Source organism: Osmia bicornis, chromosome 9 (assembly GCF_907164935.1).
Source record: "Osmia bicornis bicornis chromosome 9, iOsmBic2.1, whole genome shotgun sequence".
In the NCBI taxonomy this organism is placed as follows: domain Eukaryota; kingdom Metazoa; phylum Arthropoda; class Insecta; order Hymenoptera; family Megachilidae; genus Osmia; species Osmia bicornis.
The window spans coordinates 1,753,664-1,769,950 of record NC_060224.1 but is presented as its reverse complement, the minus strand read 5'-3'; the positions used below and the strand labels follow the sequence as shown (position 1 = coordinate 1,769,950).

General features: G+C 36.4%; 1 protein-coding gene across 2 annotated transcripts in view; it reads right to left on the bottom strand.

The window, feature by feature from the left end:
* Positions 1–16,287, bottom strand: part of LOC114876801 — a 44,614-nt gene that overhangs the window by 14,581 nt on the left and 13,746 nt on the right. The window contains exon 2 of one of the 2 annotated variants that reach the window (XM_029188634.2): positions 8,062–8,131. The exons of the other annotated variant lie outside the window; for it this stretch is intronic. The gene's annotated coding sequence lies outside the window, so the exon portion shown is untranslated. The remainder of the gene's footprint in view (positions 1–8,061; positions 8,132–16,287) is intronic. 2 annotated transcript variants of the gene reach the window in all.

Sequence of the window (16,287 nt, the reverse complement as noted above, 5' to 3'; positions counted from 1 at the left end):
ATAGGTGGGCGTCGAAGAATGTCCGAGCGCATTCGAGTGCGTGAGCGTTTCATCGATCCTTGCACATAGGATCACGCATAAAACACGCGTGCCAAGGCTCACGAGTCACGCGTGATCTTTGCGAACACGTTACCGTTCAGTTAAATGATTATCTTTTAATCTATAGGTATACTGCGACAGGGGTGAGCATCAAGAAAATTTTTTGCATATTTTGTTGTACACTTGGGTGAAGGTGCAAGGTAAAGAATGTTCTATCACTTGATTTTAGTTTTGGGAAAACTTAAGGAGAACCTCAAGATTGGAGAACCCTAAAGGGAATCTAAAGATTGAAGAATCCTAGGGACAGTCTAAAAATTGAGCTCCAAGTTAACATAATTTAATTACAATTACGCGGCACTTTCATGTTACCAAATTATGTCAGACTTTCTATGTTTCGAAATCAGTCAGTTGATACAATACAACCTAGCATTTTTTAAATTATCAGTTACCTAAAGTTGGACACTCCCTGTTCGAATACAAAACCGTAACGAGTCTTAAAGAGAAGTGAAAAATAGTTTCACCATGGAAATGGAGAAACAGCGACGCTGAAAGACAGAAACCTTTGTTACTACTTGATTCCTTAAATAATGACAACAGCGGCGAGCCGTAAATTGCAACCGGTTTTCTGTGAATTTGCATATATATCGTGCAATAAGAGGCACATGGTGAGTGCACGAAACTTTAATACTCTCGAAATTCTTCAACGTTACATACCAGAAGCATTGCAAGAATCGGCTTTGTCTGCTCGGCACTGTGATCAATTCTGAGCGAACAATAAATTGGCCGATTGCCTTGGATCGACGTGCAAGAAAATAGACTAATATTAAGCCTCGCCCAGTTAATAGTCGGTCATTTTGGACCCATACGTTGAATGGCAAAAAGGGAGAAGCAATCACGGAAGCAATCACTCATGGAAGAAATTCAGATATAAAAATACCGAAATATAACAAAACAAATAATACTATGTAATTTTATAATATTTTAACCCTTCTTCAAAGGTTAATAAAGTCTAAAAAAGCAACGCGTATTTTCCAATTGTACGTGAACCATGTCCTTGATGCAAGTTGAGTGCATTTTATTGTAAAACCGAGGCGTAAAACGCTGCATCCGGCAAAGATTTCTCGTGGTGTTAATGTTTACATGGTCGTACAGAGATCGTATCTTCTACTCTAAATTATCGAGTCACCAGGAAAAAAGGGAATGCATGCATTTTCGTGCCGGCATGTCGTTTAAATTGTTATGTATTACAGAATGAAAGAAATTATTGCATCTACCTTGAGGAAATGTTACCAAGGACAAGGGGGTACCTTCGAAAGTGGATGCTTTAACCCTCGCTCAGTCAATATCTACTGCATCATTTTCTACCCAGACAAAACCCATTTTACTGAATATATAATTTGTCTAATTATAAGATACAAGCAAAATAATATTTTACGTAGGTAGTATGTATAAATAAAAAAAAATTTGATAACAATATTTATAGAATAACTATTTTGTTTTAATACATTTTCTCTCTGTAATTATAATCTTTGAAAAGCTAGGTCTGGAACTTGTATAACAACTCATTAAATGATTCATTTATTTCCCTTATATAAGAGACTCCCCATGTAAGAGAAATATGGGTCAAATAATTTATTTTAGAATTTTTATATTTTTAAAGATTTCTATGCAATTATAAAATGAAATTGTGATGAAATATCAATACTAGAACCTCGTTAATTATATTTATTGAAATTCGAAGGTATTTCAGCTCATTTAAAAATTTCAAATTTAGTACCTTTAAATTCGTAAGCTAAAATAAGTAAAAAGACTTACTTATAAATCTACTCTTTCTTTTCTACTGTAATTCCAAATGTTAATCGTTGGTATGCACTGCGCTTCTAACAGTGCACAAATTAATGCACTTTCACAGCATTTGCTATGTAAGATATCACTGAGCGAAATAGAAAGTTGGTGATCGTTTCCAACTATCGTAATCAGGTGTCATCAACTATCAAGAGTCTGACAAACGATAGTAAAAATCGTAGAATTTAATTGATAAAAAATTTACAAAAATGATTTTAAGTAGCTTAGAACCTTTACTGTATTTTCCAAATATCGATAAGATCAGGTAATTAGTGTTCAAAGCAATTTCACAAAGCAATTTGAAGTACACCTAGTACACGTCACACTCTAGAATGCGTTAAGTACCAGGTATCGATTATCTTACAAGTAGCTAAATATTTTTTTAACAAAGCAAGCAAGTGTGCTCATAAATCAGTTGTATAATCGCGTAAAGTCGTGTATTAGATTTTATCTTACATGTAATGTTTAAAATCCGAACGTATTGAAGAAAGTGTGTATTAAAATCGTTATCGATGTTTAGGATTATAGTGCTTAAAAGTAATGCCTCGTTTAAGTAAAATGGTATCGACAGCTAGGTGATCGAATTAGAAGATTATTTATTTTATTAGACGAGAACATATTTTATTTGCTGTAAAACTGTTTTTACCTTCTATTGGGATTATTTTAGATAGACTGAAGAGATTTAGGATTCGAAGAAATTATCAATTTTACAAGCAAAGAGAACCTGAATCAGTGGTGGCACCCATACGATGATACGTATGCATCTTAAAAGAATGTCCCAGAAAAGATCTGGTGAAAGTGAACGAAAAATGATCTGATTACCTCGTGAAAGAGATCGATCGCGGTGAACACTTTCTTTTGTATCATTGTGTAGGTGCGTATCCACTTGTATGCGTATTTCGTTCCCAATTATACATTGGTAGCGTGAAAGAGCCTTTCTTCCAGAGAGGACAACAAATAACGAAGCCGATTTTAATCACTGCTTATTAGCACATCTTTCCGGGTCTTTCAACGATCGTTTTAGAAGATATATCCGTCACCTATGAACCGTGAATTTTCCTCGTTCCGGCTTATTGTACCGATATTTTTATTACCCACGGTTTGCTTCTTTTCCTACGATTCCATTCCTACTGATTGCTAATACAATCCTTTGAAACACAGGGTAAGAAATCCACACGTAACACTTTGAACGACAATAGAGATATAAAGGCTGAAACGTCTAATTAGTATTTATTAATAGATTCATTAGAAAATATTTTTACTGCGGAAAAAACTGTGGAATCGAATTTATTTTCAAATTCAACATACGATCTTGAGGAAAATAATATTGAACTTTGCCTTTTTCCAAGTGACTCAAGAAATAGCAGATCAGTGGCCTTTACAAGAAACGAATGGACGGTCAGCAAAGCTGACATTGGTTACGACGTAACGAATTCCTGAGGATCCACGGCCTGAAGAGTTGTCCGTGCATCTTTCATGGTCAAGGTGATCGGTACTGCGGTCAGTTGGACGACCGATACCGTTCACAGACCACCACCTTGCTTATTTACGACGTCAATAAAATATTCGAATTACTTTCACGACACGATACGATGAATGAGAGACCTCGAACGTTTAAAGTACCCAATAGTATCAGAATAAAATTTTGTCTGTCCCAAAGTAAAGTTGAACCCTAATTCCTCTATCCATGAATATTAGGACCTTCTTCCTTCATCTAGCCAACACTATCAACCCTATAATTTCTGAATTCCTTTTCCTATTTTTAATTTTTGATACCACAAATCCTTGAACTTTTGGAATAGATTATGTATAACAGTTCTTGACCAGAGTTGCTTGCTATTCGATCGATCTTGGCACTGACATCATCGACTGCTATCGAGCAGCTCGTCCGCACGAGTGGTTCTCCTTCAATGATCTTCCGTTCGCCTCTGAATAAGCACGCGAATGAATAATCCCTCGACCTGTAAGAGTGAAAAAAACGATTCGGCTCGTAGCCACGGAGAAAGTGGTCGGTTCGTTCTCGTGTTTGCGGTTCTCTTCGAGTTCATCCAAATCGCCCGTGACTGGTAATTGAGGAACCGAGAGCGAGTACATGTCAGTGGCATGGATTCATCATGCCCAGCCTCCTTTCGTCCCTTGACTTCCATTCGTAATGATCTACGATCGAGCGGGATGGATGAATGCGCGTGTATGAATATTCATCGGTCATTCTGTTGGATAAATTGCTGCGTGCCGATCGGTGAGGGTCGCAAACCTGTTAATCGTGCACCGATGACTTTGAATATCATTGATACAGTATCGCTGGGATTATTACAGTTACGATCGGAATTCAAGATACACTACACTTCGAAAGTGTTAGGATACTGGTTAAGGTCTTTTTAGACCTTAAGAAATAAACTTTGATGTTTAGGAAATGTCAGAAAAGCAATCAATAACGACTGATGCAAATCATTGCGAAAGTCATAAAATTGGAAGTATTTCAGACTTTTCGAATAATCATTAAAAATATGTTCCGAGAATTGAAACAAGAAAATGTTACCAAGACAATGCAAACGATCAATAGGTATAGCAAGCGCCAATTTGTTTTTGAAATTAAGAAGACATAAAGAACCTAAAGATTCTATTGTAATGAGAGAAAGCTGAGCGGGAAGCAAGTCTGTGAAAAGGCAATGGTAAACTTCAATTCCTGTGTTACGTTTTACTTTTCTCACAAGTAACTTTAGGTTAATATTCTTGTATACCTACGTTTTCTACACAAACCTCGTGTAACCCTTTGCAGTGTATTGTAATTTTAAAAAGTTTCGAAGCATCTCCTAATTGGACATAATTACAAAGAAAAATAAAATATAAATCAAGAAAAGCAATGACTTTTTTAAAGAACAAAAACATAATTGACCAGAAATCGCGTTCCATTCTATGACTAAGTAACAATGTAAGTATCAAGGCTTTTCTTTGTACTATTTCCTGCTTTATTTCCTTTTGTGTCGAAAGATTAGTTACAATGAAAGTAACAGTTTTTAAACAGGCTTTCGACATCTAAATAAATTTCACGTTAACTCAACGCTTTACCAGCGATTACGTTTGCTTTTTTATTTCGCGAAATCGGTTTTGCAATGTTAATCATGCACAACGGATGTGCGAAGCAAAGGAACACAATAGAGCAAAGTCTAATAGGAAATTAATCTAAATTATGGTACGGTTCGATCGTGAATCCTCATTATTACGCTTCAACGCAACAACGATCGTAAAATTGATTCTGCTATTGTAAGTGCGACCCTAATTGGATTTCAACCGATTGCAAACGCTTCCATCGATCAAAAGCTATCAAAACTTTTCTGCATTCTTACAACATTCGCTCTGCTACTCTTCGATATTAAAGTTCTGGGTAGTTAATTTTTTTAATTTTTGATAGGTCCGACGATTTCTCCGTGTCGGTTGTTCTTTCGATGCCACGATCGAAAAGGCTAGCGATACCTGACAAAGTAACCGTTAACAAATAACGCGTCCTTATTTACGTGAGTTGACCAGCGGGAGAATGTCTCACCTGCCATTTTCGTCGGCCGATCGAACTGGCCGATCGTGCCGAGGAACGTGCATCTGATCCTGACATGAGCCGTGCAAGGAGGTCGACGAAAGAGACACCAACCGCGACGTTACTTCACTCGGGTCGGATCTCTTAAAAGGTGCGAGATATGAGGAACTAGATTTACCCGGCATCCGTAGAAACCTCGGCATCCGTAATTCCTTCCTACCTCTCTTTACAAGTTCCTTTTTCTTTCCCTCGATCTCCTCGCAACCGGCTCTTAAACGCATTTCCTACCGTTCCAAATGTCTATTTACATTTCAGGAATTGCACGAATCCAAGTACTTCTTTTAAATGTAATTCCGAGAGAGATTGAGCACGTTTCTTTTTTCAAAATTGTTTGAAAATTGAATTTTTTAGAAATATTGAATGCTTAATGATTTTTGTAGCGAAGAATTTTTTATTAAACAGAAACAGAAGGAATCATAATAATTCTTAATGTGCCATTTCTTGGAATACCATTTTTTGAGAAACAATACACATTGTAAAATTCTTATGAAACAATAACCCTAATCTAATCTATAATCTTTATATTATAAACGAATTCAGAAAATTCTTAATTAACAGTAAGTAAATCCTTCTGAGTAATTGTCAGCATAATTCAAATATTATTTGCATCAAAATTTCACACAATTGCTAAAGACAAAAGGTGAACATCTACTAACTTGAGAACGATTTCGTGGATGTTGCGAGGGATTTTGCAAAACCGTGAAACCGGTGAAACGTGCATCGAATGAATGTCGCACGAGCGCACCCACGATTGGCACATGTTGAGCTCGTTAGCCTGGCATTCGGCTGCCACTCGAAATTGCACTTACTTAGTGACAATTACGAGATGTTGCGTTTGTCGAAGGTACTTATGCACAATTAGGGAAAGAGGCGGAAAAAGGAAACAGACATCGAAATGCTGAGAATTTCTGGTATTTAAATGAACGATTAGCGAACTGCGGATGTCTATGCATCTATGATACGTTATTGAATTATTCTTCGAATTAACGATTAATTAATTAAATTTTGTAATAAGGATGTTCGTGAACGTCAATTTATAAGAAAACGCTTCATTGGCCACGTTGCTTCTCCTTTTACGATCAAACACGAACCTCCACAGGGAAAACCGGAAAAGCGAAAGGAACACTATTGGGACGCACGGTGCGAAAGTATTGCAGGTATTTAATTAGGAATCATTTGACAAAAAACTCGTTAAGGAAGACATTTTATTAGGAAGTTTCCCGCCGTTCACGTGCAACCACCATATACGATGTGGAAGGATTCTACTTCGACCAAGAAAATTACTTGTGATAGACAAAAAAGTATAAAATACGATAGCTAATTTATGTATCATTATTTACCACCAATTATTTCAAGTAAGGGAATTTAAGGGACCTGCTAGCAAAAGAAATTAATATGAAATGAAAATTAAATTTTCTAAGTTAGAAATGTAGAATATTTCTCATCAAAATACTGTGAATTAACACCTATTCTCAGTAAGTGCTATTTTATGAAATCGCGTCAGACTCTTTTGATGTCTCGAATCATCCATTTAATACCCATGCAACGACCTTAGTGTAATAATTTGTATGTTAAGATACTTTATGAAAAGACTTCCAATTTTCGATGCTATTACACGGATAATACCCTCTACATTCACGACACGTTTTTCAACAATTTCGATGTTAATGGTGCGACTTGCTTTGCAATTGCGTTAAGGTTCATTCGAATGCATCTGAAGGAGCACTTTCTAACTTGAGCACCGATTACGTTTCACGTTGCAACATGTACTTTATAATTCCTTGACCACAAATAAAGGATTTATACTTCAACGATCAAATTGTTGAACTCTATCCTTCTTTGAATTTGTCAACCTCTTGCTTGCTTATATTTCTATTCAATGAAGAAAAACGTACTCGTAAGAAGCACCTGAAGGATATTGCGAAACCTAATGTCTATTGAACACACACGGATCCCAGGGTATCATTGTTCTAACAATGTTAAAAGAATCCTACAGAAGCACGCGTTAAAGCGCATTATCGCTGTCGATCAAACTTGTAACGAGCATGAAAGATCGTTTATATATATCCATAAGTATGTCTCGAAATAAGACGCGGTTATTCTCGTTTCGGCACGGTAGTCGTGCTTCAGAAACGAACGCGACAGCAACGAAGTGCCGTGTAATTTATAATCTACCAACACAAGGATAAGATTGTAAACTTCTTCACGGTAGCTGCTTGGAAATGATAACTATCATTCGTTTAGCAGCAGAGAAATTTTTTGTTTCTTGACATTATCTAGTTTGGATCTAGTTGTACCTCTAAAACAATTAATAATAGAAAATAATGAAATTAATAATGGAAAGGAAATGTAGAACGAAATTATGTAAATGGTATCGCGTAATGCATATTCTGAAATTTTATGCATTTTTGTGCATCGGCGCATCGGTGCATCGGTGCATCACACTTCGATATACCTTTTCACCAAGGTACTCATATGTTCACCAAGCTAATTATTGATAAAAAAAAATATATTTCATATATTATAGATACTACATTGTTTAATAAAAGTATAAGAAATAATGTAAATTAAAGGAGACATAATACCTCTTCAACCAGTACCTCCATGCAATCAGAAAATCCCATCCAAAATTACGAGAAAACAGTGTACCCTTACCTGCAACGGACAACGATATGTGGTTAGATAAGTTATAGGAAAAACAGGGTACCATTGACGAATTTATGGGAACTAGTAGGTGACCTAATTCTTTTCCAAACTTCGAACGATGCTCAAAAAAACTAACTTCCACTAACGCAAAAGGCTACATTGGTTAATCAAAGGAGCTAATAACGATGGAATGTTACCTTAGACAGCCAGTTAAAAGCCCGACGGTTATTTCGACCCGATTCCTTCTAAACTGTTCTCATAAACCACGCGAGTGGCTGTCGCCGCGATACTCGTGCTTATTTTCCGGGCCAAACGTAGACAGACAGGTGGCTCTATTACATCCTGCACGTTACTGTGCCTCGTTTCACTGGGCAAGATTTTTTGTCAGGCCAACCAGCCTGTCGCGATTTGCATATACAAGTAGCAATATCGAAGCGAAACGTTACCGCGGGACATGCAGAATCGACCGATCAGCTTCGTGGCTCACGGCACCTTGAAGAATTGTATGCACCACCGTCTCAATAGACGACGATCTTCTGTGTCACGAAAGGAACTTATCGTAGTGCACTATGCGACAGTGCACAATAGCGTGTTTCACGGAATAATATAAAGAAATTCAATTTTTAAATTGACGAATAATAAAAATTTAAATGTAAGATTGGGTTATTTTTAGAAAAAGAAAATTGAAAAAGCGAAAAACTGACACATACTTGAATTAGACATAAATTTAGGATGCCAGCATTCGTTGTATTATTAAAGGTTACTTGTTCCGAAACAATGAGGCACTTGCTATCTTGCGAAACATTCCTGCAATCAGGAATAAGACGAGGGTTTGTTTAGTTGCTAACCAATTATTTACAGTAACGGGGCCACCCACGAGTTCAACTCAGCATGTATTCTAAGCAACGTTAATGCAATAATCGTGTAGAAGGCAGTTGCTTTGAAAACAGGCAAGCACATCAAAGAGTAGCGATCATCCATCCACAACTAAGCAACAGAATAGAGTCAAGGAGTACATTAATTGCATCACAGGATCTACTTTCCTCCATTTAATTGTTCTTCGTACAGTAGACTTAACATATATTATAAAAGTACGAGATTAATACCCCTTTCACATCTCCAATTATAGTACTAATAATTGTCATTTAATTAGAAATTCTTCAAATGGTAGTTAAAGTTCGTTCCCACATTTTCTCTGTAATAACAATCACAAAGGTAAAATGACGATCGTATTATAGTTTAGAATCAGCAGAGCCATAATCAGCAGTTAAACGAGAATAAAACTGAATAGAGTCATAAAACTGCATTGCATCGCGTCATTTTCCTCTTTTATTTCCTTGAGGAACTGAATAACCTGTGTGCCAATGATGGTACTGAAACCTGTTTTGATACTATAGATACACTTAGATACATTTAACGACATCCAACAATGTTAATTATGAAATGGCGACCTTCTGTTGAACAGGCATCGATAGCGATCCGCGAAAAAAGATTTCATCTTGCGCGCGCGGTGGGTCATGGTTGTCGCTTAGAACAATAGCGATTCAACCTGCATCCGACAACGATTCGCTGATCAACGAGTAAACATCGCTAGTTAGGTATACCTGTTACACGATGAGAACGGAATAGTTATTAGTAGAAAGTATTCGAAGAACTGGATTTTCCACGGAAACGTGCAGAGCTATTCGAACGCGAGCATTTCTTTATTGATGCACCGTTGCATTCTCCTCCCTCTTTCTATTACTCCTTTTTAAAGCAGGTAAAAAGCTTTAGAAACAAATAAATAAAAAATTTTGTAGTATCTACCTCTATATGAGAAATGATTTGTATGATTATAAATTTTAATTGGAATTAATCACTACTTCTGTGTGCTTCCTTAAATACACTGATCATCCAATTATATCGTTCATCTTTTTATAAACGAATAGAGAGAGTAAATAAGATTGTAAAATGCTACAAATCAGTTCTGGTTGAATTTTCTGCACGTTTCTTCAGTGGCATCTTATCGCATTAAATACTAGTTTTCAACGCGTATTAAACGATCTAGAACATTTCGTAATGTATTGAATCATCAGTGAGATAATTCAAGCGTGTTTCTGAGGGTAGTTTAAGATGATGCGGTTTTAATTACGGTTGACTCGAATGCGATTTGCTTGAGATTGATATTAATTGGATGCGAGCATATGTCGACTTGGATCCTCGACGTATCGTAATTATGCTATCAACTGAAAATAAATGACACGAGATCTGACGTAATCTTATCATTGGAAATTATATTTATTTTGGAATTAAGAAATTGCGTGCTAACTTTCACGCGATTATATTATCAACGACCGTTTCCTGAATCATTTTCAAATTGAAACCTTGATTTTATTCGAAAATGGGGAGGAATTCATTAATTACCCTTAATCGATTGTTGTGTTACAGACTACAAGTCTACAACAGGGACTAATTGCTAACCATAAAACGCAAGGTTGTGCAAATCCTTGAAAATATATATTCGACGGAGATTAATATTGCCGCGCGGAATAATTTTGCGGTAGCCTTCCGTAGCTTTCGCAATTGCCTCGAAATTACGAAATTTCGCACGTCTGTTCCCCCCTGCGCAGAATCGCAACGCGATTAAACACTAAGATTTTCCGATTGTTTCCTCACATGACGACATTCATCCGTTTAGAAATGCACCGAACGACCCCCAGGATGATACAACGTTCCATCGATTTCAACAGAAGATTATTAGAAAGGAAGAGTTACGCGATAATAACGCTTCTAAACATATTAATTCTCACAAATGACCGGAACTCGTTCGCATAATTTAATTTGTACCATAAACTGGAGTTAATTAGAGCAGAAACATAATAAATTGCATTAATTATCAGTGATAAATTCAAAAATAATTAATCAGTCTGGTATTATCATTAAAACTGCAACTTATTAGAGAAAGCCGAGTTAAATAGTACTGTTCGTTTAAATAAATTAATTTTAAGTACACTCGAGTTCGATTAATCGTATCGAACGAACAAATCGATTACCCATTGGATACACTATCACTTTACGAACCATGAATCGTTTTTCACGAGTAGAAACCACGGAGAAAGTTACCGAATACTTTTTCTGAGCTTATTAAAACTGTATAAAAAATGAAATATTTGCATCTGATTAACGTCAATGGTGTAGAATTGAAAAAAAATTGAAAATATCTTACATAAAACTGTGATGGCTGTACTGTTGCTTTAATTTCTCCAGTCTCGTTGAAATTCCTTTCCTAAAGTTCCTTTCCCGACTTTCTTACCTTACACACTATCACAATACTAATTTTCCTTGAACATTCCATAGTTTTTATATTGTTCTAACAAGGAGACTGCGAGGCCTTCGAATCGAAACTTTGAATCATTTCTGAATTTCTGAATTAAAGGAAATAGTCGCGTTGACATTTATGAACGCGACAAGTGGTATGTTCGTACGAGAAACGTGTCTTCAAATTCGAGAACACTGCGATCGTTAAATCCGCGAAGATGAACGAGCTGTTTCATTACGCGTCGTTACACGTAACGTGTAACACGAGCTTCCAAGCCGCTAATTATACAGTTGTCAATCAGTCGGCGAGAAAACGCGATCACGATTGAGAGATCAAAGCGCTTGGAGGAATCTTCTTCGACGCTTATGTCGTGATGAAAACCGATTTCGATTTTTGTCTCTTTTAACAAGCAAAAATCGAACTAAAATCATGAAAACACAGAAAATGTCAACCGTAACAAGTGATCAAAGAAGTACTTCCAAAAACGGTTTACGCTCAGTGGACCAGATCGATTATCACTCTTCAGTTTCCTTGATTATCTCTCGGCTGCAATGACTTTTCTGCGAACACTATGGTTTGTACCCAACGAAAACTTCCGTCAGGTTACATGGTCCAAGATTAACAACCCGATCGCAAATGGTATGATTCTGGTTTGCCAGCTAACCTGTGTTCACTTCTAATTGCATCGACCATTGTTGGCTATCGATAATAATTTTGTGCTAGCAGCTAGGAATGTTGTAATAACGCTGACATTACAAAGGGGTTACAGGTAGCCGAGTCTGTTATTAAACGCCGACGTTATTTAATGCAACACGATGTATCGTGCCAGATTGCTTTATGTTTAAATGTCTTTTAAGACATAACTCGTTTAAATAAATTAAATATTAAATAATGTAAGAGATTTTTTTTTGAAGTCAGAAGCAACTGTAGTGCACCTGTTTTTAATTAGGAAAACAGGAAGAGTGTTAATCGTAGATTAAGGAACGATTGAGCAAGCGTGCGAATAATAGCATGGAAATAGGTTGGATTTGTTTAATCGGGTGTTCGAAATCAAAGTGAAACTCTACTCGATTTGGGTTCGCGGTCTTTCGTTATCCAGATAATTGAAGTAATTATCCTACGAGTCATTGGCACATACTCATTCAGCCAAGTAGGAAACTTTTATTCTCGCTTGCCCGGTAGGGAACCCGAGTGCACCGTTTGCGAATGCATTCGTGTTTGCGCAGGACATTGTCTTTCGTATTCTAGTAATTGTTCACGCGTTGTACATCCACCGAAGGGGATCCTATGCAATCGAGAATCTCTCAGTGGTTTTCATTCTCAAGTTAACTACGAATTATCATTATTATCGAAAATCGGCAACAGGTCAGTATCGGTATTAAAATCATACCACTGATTTGCATCTTATGCCATAGAAAGGCAACTTTACGAAACCGTACTCTCAGCAGGAAGGATTTCGTGCATCAAAATGATGATAATAAGCATATTGTCTAGATTTTTGCAAGTGTTACTAAGATACATTTGATTACTTACGAATGATGCCACGTTTAATTAACGTTTCAGCGCATACAAACGAAAGACAGTGCATCTCGATGGTTGAAAATGAGAACCTTCCACTCGTGAAATTAAATCACGAAGACGATATGAAATGGAAAGCGCAGGCTCGTTCTTGCCCAACACCAACTGCTTTAGAATGGTAAATATTTCGAGGAGTTGCTGTAATCGTCTGAATCCTAGACAAAATTGTTCAACCGTGATAAATTTTCGTGAATTATTATCGTTCAACTTCGCTTGCAACCTACCGTGTCAATTTTATGCCTCCAATAAAGATTTTTCCTTTTCCTTAAGAATTTTAACATCCGATAGAAATGAAATTTTATCACTTCCTTCAGACCGTCTCTATTTTTTAATGAATTAAAAAATTTAGCTACTATTTCGCAACACTTCGTCTATATAATTTTTTGAAATCTGTGTACAGACAACAAATGTGTTATCTAACAATTTGTTAATCATTCTTCAAACATTTCCAACAAACAGATAAACTCTGTTGGAGGTGAACGAGTTAAATTCTTTCATCGAGGCTCTGTAACAGATTGTTGTTAATGAACAAGCAGATCGGATCTTATCCTCGAGCCATCTGGTTTCCGCGATCGCGACAAAGGGGATTAAGAATTCTTCGCGTAATTCGCATCGCGTGCTTTCCAACAGACTTTTCTCTTTCGCTTCGACCGGGTTTCTTTTCCAGCCTTTAATTGCCCTCTATTTCATACAATATCCATTACTCAATGTGATCGCCGCAAAACTTTGCGATTCTATAGAACCAATTTTATTCCCGATAATGGATTAAAATGGATTAACGTCAGATATGAGAAATGAGAATTGTTTATGTTGCAAGATCGGACACGCTTTGCGTTATTATTGCTAGTGACGTGTTTATATGATTTATAAACAGCAATATTTTTTCATTTTTCAGACCTAACACTTTTCAGAGCCAACAGAAATTTTCTTATGACTTTTGTCTCTGTGACTGCCATTTCATGGAATTTGGCCAGAGATTTAACAACCGTGAATTTATGACACACCAGCTATCGCAAGAATGTTTAATGATTTAATTAGAGTTAAAAGGTATAACCAAAGTAAAGAATGATAAGGTGTTAGAAATTAGATAGGCATTGATATGCATAGTGTGCCATTAACCCAGATTGTTGAAAAACCACACTAGTTTTAAAATTTCACAATTACCCATAAAATTGAGCAAATTATTCGTTACTTTAGCGGTTTAATTTTATTATACCGAATAATAGAGCCAAAGCAAATATTGCAACGTTTAAGAATCCATTATGTAAGCATCGTTGTAGAAAAATTTGTTTAGCAATAATATAAAGTACTCTGTATCAGCAAAAGATTAGCTTTAGCATACGAAGCATTCGTTAGGAATGTGCGGTAATGCATGACATGATAGAACATTGTGAGAACGATCTTGGCTGTTAGCATAAAAACGGCATTATACGCGACTGAAGTTGCGCGAACCGATTTCGACTGGCTCGTTAAAAGAAAAATCCTCCCGTTACGTGCCTCGTTGCACAATAAAGTTGATTTAACGAATCTGGAAGCATTATATGTGCGTCCACAGAGGTCGAGAGGACTTTTCTTCACAGGAATCGTGAAAGTGTTCGCTATCTGTTCTTCAAGTTATCTGACAGTTCAGGATTAATCGTGGACGATCAAATCGTGTTCAGAAGTTATAAATCACTGGGGGTAATATCTATGTAGTAATTTGGGCACTCCCAATTTTAGCAAAGATTTCACCAAAAATCATTATAATTAAATTTTTAAATATGAATTGAATAATCATCATTTTTGTGTTATTTTCATTAAAAAAGTAATCGGCAAAACAAAATTTAGGCGATAGTTTGAACAAGCGAGTGTAAATCTCATGGAAGCACAAGTGACCAAAGAAAATGATCATTGATCCAGATTCGAATGAACCCGTAGATACGTCGTCGAAGGATAAAATATTGCCGGTAACGAAATCGTAGTCGAATTAAACGTTGCCCGAGGAGTAATCGCGTCAACCGATCGTGCAAAGTGAAAAGCGCTATACACGCGAGACAAATCCGAACTGGCTTTATTGAAACGGAACGATATATTTTCTTATCCCATTTCATAAGAGGGTAGAGGAAAAAAATGGTTAATCGGCGTACGTAGATAAACGACACGGACAATATGGGAGTCGTATCGACGTTGGACATTCTGGATATAAAGATAGGTACGCTCATGTACCTATTTCGCTGAAACGCGAACATTGTCGACAATCTTATTAGAAGGATCTTATTAGACCGCGCAGATTGCACGCGTGAAGGAATTACAAGGCAAGTTGCGTGAGAAAATTACATCTTAATCGAAACTTACATAAAATTTCTCCAGCTTGTGTTCGGTAGATTGCTGATAATTATGCATTTATGATATACAAAAATGTATGAGTGTAAACTTTAAAATTTCATTATTGGTTTATTCCAACATAAATAGATCATTTTTGACGTTAACGACAGGGATATGATTTTAAATGAAATACAGATACAGTACATGTTAAATTATGTTGAATTTGTTCTAAAATATAAATTTTAGAATTTAGTTCCATGCAAAAGGTATCCTGCCTGAAGGTGAATTTATAAACTAGGAAGTCGAATGACTCAGTGAATTCAACGGGCTTATTTAACCTGTCGCTTGCATGCTGATTTATCATGTGTCGATCGACGATCGTATCGACGACCTTCTTAAAATTGCACTTTAAACGCCGATCGTGTGCGTTATTCGTCAAGTAACAAAGTGATACGAAGTGCGCGGCTGTTCATGTAAATAGCCATACCGATACGATCGTTTTTAAATCAGGTGCGTTGCTTACGGTTTTTCGAGTGTAATTATTTCGAGCCGTGCGTCATGGCTACCTAATTACACGGACAATCGAAATCGATAACGAACGGTACGCGCAGCTTAGTCATGGAATTCGACCGCGTAAATTACATTAAATAACGAATGATTATCATTGACTTTCCTGTCGTTCGAACCCTTCACTCAACTTGAGGCACGTGTCTGATCAGTCACGTGTCGATCCACTTAGGCGTTTCTGTAAAGAACAATGATGGAAATTGACCTCTTTTAGATCTTTCTACCAAAGAAAATCTTTTTACAAGATACAATTATTTATCTAGGACCTTATAAAAAATACACATAAACTTTGGAACTTTGCAACTTGCAACTGTAATTTCTATCATAGTATAATAATTAATAATTATTTTGAATTTATTTTTCCTTATATTGTAAAAATTACTATTTTTTGAATTGCATGGCGAATACAGAATGCATT